Raw genomic sequence first — 5217 nt, 5'->3', positions numbered from 1 at the left:
AAAACATATACACATATATACGTTAAATATATACGTCTATAGAAGATATATACACATATATACGCATCATTCAATATATATGTACTACTTTAAATAAAATATACTACAATATAACACTGCAATATACACACACACTATATATATAGTTATATACTAATTTATAAAACATAGCACCATTCAATATATGTACAACTTTAAATAAAATATACTACAACATATATACACTACAATACACACACACACTATATATAGTTATATACTAATTTATAAAACATATACACATGTATACGTTAAATATATATGTCCATAGAAGATATATACACATATACGTACCATTCAATATATATGTACTACTTTAAATAAAATATACTACAATATATATATATATATATATATATATATATATATATATATACTACAATATATAATTATATATATAGTTATACATTAATTTATAAAACATATACACATGTATACGTTAAATATATACGTCTTTAGAAGATATATATACACATATATAAATTAATAATACTTGATAGTAAATTAATAATATATTAAAACTAAGTTATAATTAAATCCAAATTTAAAAAAAAAATAAAAAATTAACCGGGCCGGTTAACCGGCTGGCCTTGACCGGGCTTGGTCCAAGCCGGGTTAACCGGGCCCAACCAAAAAATAAAGGAAAAATTATAGAAACTATCATCCTTAAAACTATAATTACAATAAATAGCAACACTTTTGTAAAATTCCAACTTATAGCAAAAGTAACAATATTTTACCCATTTCATAGTGATAGAAGAATATGTATTTTTTAGTTGTGCATATGTATTTATGAGTAATACATATGTATTTGTATATGTATTTATATAGCAACATTTTACTTAAATACAAATACAATTTGTTATTTTTTGTAATTATAAAATTATTGTTATATAAGTTATAATTAAGACTACAGAGTTGTTATTTTTGAAATTTGGGTTGATCAGACCGGATAAACCGGACAGATTTTTCTAAGTGGGCTGGGCTGGGCCAGACTTATTATCGGTTTAAACTTTAAAGTTACATACGTACGTAGTCAGGTGCCATTGCCAAACTCTCCACCACCCTATTATGTTTATCTATATATATACTATATTAAAAGTTTGAAGGAGTTTAGATTTATTATTTGAACTTTTTGTCTTTCATTAAAAGTGTTTACAAATTATTTTTCACTTATTTCCTTCAGGTAGTCTATGAGAACGTATGTTGCACGTTTATCCCTTACCATTATTTTAAAATTTTATATATTTTAAAAAGTACAGTTATAAAATAGGAAAAATTATGGATAAAGAGGCAGTTTTTGATAGATCTTTTATCGTTAACAACCACTACAAACCTAGTATAGTCCCCTATCCCTTATCATTATTATAATATTTTATAAATTTTAAAAAGTGGAGTCATAAAATAGGAAATACTGATGTTTGTTGATAGAGAGGCTGTTTTTTACAATCCATTGATTGATAACAACTACAAACGTAGCATAATTCCCAAAAGCGATGTCTGGAAAGAGTATACAGATCTTACACCTACTTTAAAGAGATAGAGTGGTTATTTCTATCAGATCCTCGATTCAAGTAACAAACATAAGAGGACATAAAAAATAGGCCAAAGTCATCGACAGACACTCAAACTTGTTGCGAAAATTCACTTAGGCCTCTAAACTAAGGCTTGTTCCTATCAGACCCCTAAACCCCCCGAATTTTGTTCCAATTGAACATTTTTTTCCCTATCAGCAAAAAAGGTCAAATTGTGTGTTGCACACACGCGATAACGTGACAAAACGAGCTAATTGAAAGATGACACGTGGCATTGTGGGTTCAATAATTATTAAAAATTAATTATAATTTTTTCAAAAAAAGTATATAAAAATGGCATTGAGGAAATTATTAAAAAATAATCCTAAAATTATTTAGAAAATAAAAATAAAAAAATCATTATTTTAAGAAAATTATAAATTTTTTTAAAAAATGAAATAAATTATTAAAAAATTATTTTTTAAAAGAATTAATTATTAAAAAACCTTATAATTTGTTTTTTAAAATTAAGATAAAAAAATGGCATTGAGGATATAAATTATGAAAAAATAATTATAAAATTATTTTAAAAATAAAAATAAAAAATAATTATTTAAAAAATATATTAATTTTTTTAAAAAATGAAATAAATTATTAAAAAAATTATTTAAAAATAAAAAATTAATTATTAAAAAAAATTATAAAACTTTTTAAAATGAAAATAAAAAATGGCATTGAGGATCCAAATTATGAAAAAATAGTTATAAAATTATTTGAAAAATAAAAATAGAAAACCTAATTATTTAAAAAAAATTATAAAATTTTTCAAAAAATAAAATAAATTATTAAAAAATTATTTTTTAAAAAAACAATTATCAAAAAAAATTATAAATCTTTTTAGAAAAATGAAAATAAAAAATGGCATTGAGGATATAAATTATGAAAAAATAATTATAAAATTATTTAAAATATAAAAATAAAAAACTGATCATTTAAAAAAAATTATAAAAAATTTTTAAAAATGAAATAAATTATGAAAAAATTATTTGAAAAATTAAAAATTAATTATTAAAAAAATTATAAAACTTTTTAAAATGAAAATAAAAAATGGAATTGAGGATTCAAATTATGAAAAAATAATTATAAAATTATTTAAAAAATAAAAATAACAAAATAATTATTAAAAAAAAATTATAAAATTTTTTAAAAGATGAAAATAAAAAACAAATTTATTTTAAATTCAATTTTATTAAAAAAAAATTGGGGTCCTCTAATGCTTTTTGGGGTTTAAAGAAAAAGTTGTTATTAAAAAAATTTTGGGCCCGTCAATGCCACTTGGCAACTTTTTATTCGTAAATTAGTAAAAAAAAAAAATGTTCCTCACGCGCCTCCCACTATGGCACTGCACGCGCAGTGCCACATAGGCAAAAAATGCCCAATTGAAACAAAATTTGGGGGTTTAGGGGTCTTATAGGAATAGACATTAGTTTAGGGGTTTAAGTGAATTTTCGCAATAAATTTGAGTGACTATCAATGCCTTTGACCTAAAAAATAATAGACGAAACATAACATAACATTCAAAAGAGGAGCGATAACCATAACCAACTAATGTAATAACTAAATTGTAGCACCCGTCAAATTATACTAATACAAATAATTCATATTGGAAAAATCCGCTTATACTCTCCTACTTATATCTTTTTAGTTTTCCAATATGTTGATGCTCACAACTAATTAGCAAGATCCTATCTTTATTATCCCATCAAGATGTAATTTATTTGAATTCTGAAGTTTGACTGTATTACTTTACTATTTTTAGAAAGAAAGAAAATTACAGTACCATACAACTTTGAAGCTGCGCAATAACAAGTGCCTCAACGTGAAACTATGATATTTTCAAATCTGCAACAAGGAAGTAGTAACATTCAATGTATATATTATATCACTTTTCACTATGAAACTGTCAACAAAGTATGATCCCGGCTATAAGCCTCCCTTTTAATTAAAAAAAAAAAAAAAAACTTTTCGTTTTTTAATGAAATTGTCATCACCATAGTTAGGATACCTAGGTGTTATGGGTCACGCATGGCCCTGTCTTTCCCATTTCATAATTGTAAATTACTGAATTACATTTGAATTACATTTGTAGAGCACAGACCATACCTTTAAATGTAATCAAGGAATCTAACTTACAATCAGCAAAATAATATGGAAGATGAGAATACATCTTTCATATGATTTATGTTGGTTTTAGCGACAAAATCATAATGGAAAATGGAGGAAAAAAGTGAATTATGTTTTCACTTTATAAAAGAAGTGTTTCTCCAATATTGGTGAGAGAATGAAATTTTTTATGTTTAAGTATAAAAGCACTACTCCACGTTGTTACTAAGGTAAGAAAAAGACAAGACTTGCATCATCATCATCGCTTGGCTTGGCTTTGGCTTGAGTCTATCTTTTGGGATAAAACTTATTTGAAACTTAATTGTTTGATGATTATTTAATTTGAAAATCTGAGAAAAATATTTCCTCCTTTTGCAGATGCAAAATGACATTTGTGGACCTATTGCCAATGCATATTGCCGGGACGCAATCCTTCAGTTCACTATTTGAATAATGCTTAGAGGATTTATCTAATGACCTAAACATGTGAATTTTCCATTTCTAGTTGTTTTTACCATTTATTTCCTCTCCATGGTTGCTACATGTTGATTTTGGGGTTTGGAGGTGGTTGGCATGGTTCCTCTTCGATCGGAAATGATTTGTGAGAGTTTGTGGTTTTTAGAGACTTGGAGCCATATAGTTGACTTTGGTCAATATTTGATGATCCTAGTATTGGATGAAAAATCAAAAAGTGCCAGTAGATTCGAAATATCAAATTTATGTTAGTAGCAGGGTTGGTTCGATCACGAGACCTTCATATCTTATTTCGACCCTCCATTTGAATGATAGTGAAAAGAGGTCTCGAGGATTAATTTGTTAAAAACAACCTTTTTTACAAAAATACAACTTTGCTATTGAGTTCGACACATCAAAATTAGCATAGTTGCATAGTTCCTTTGCGTTTGCGATATTCTAAACAAATTCCTAGGGGTCGATGTCACGATCTTGAACCTATGCCTAATCATGAAAGGTATCTCAAGCACACCGTGGGCCGGATACCACCCCCTTAACGTAACCCCTAGAGCATAATAAATGATAAACAACAGAAGTCAACCAAACTAATGAAAGATATATAAAATCAAAAGATAATTTATAGAGTCAAAGTAAGACATAAATGACATCCCAAATCCTGTCCACAAAAGCCTCTAAAAGATAGAATACCAAACTAAGTCGAGACATGCCCACGACTTTTACAAAAAGGATCAAAAGAGTACTAAGATGATAATGTACCAATGAAATGACCAGACCTTCTGAAAGATGGAGGCTCACCACTTCACAGCAGATCAACAGATAAACCGAACCACCTAATGCTGCACAGGAGCAACAAAAAACCCTTTGAACCCTATATCATGAAATAATGTAGCGTTTAGGGATAGTTAGTAGCATAAGCACTGGCATGTAACTTAGGGAAAGGGATAAAATAGTGCTAATGCAATAACCAGTCAAAACTACATGCACAACATTTATATATACATATACAGGATGCCAGGATGGGGACAAG

This window comes from Capsicum annuum, chromosome 7 (genome assembly GCF_002878395.1).
Source record: "Capsicum annuum cultivar UCD-10X-F1 chromosome 7, UCD10Xv1.1, whole genome shotgun sequence".
Classification (NCBI taxonomy): domain Eukaryota; kingdom Viridiplantae; phylum Streptophyta; class Magnoliopsida; order Solanales; family Solanaceae; genus Capsicum; species Capsicum annuum.
This window is presented reverse-complemented; position numbering follows the sequence as displayed.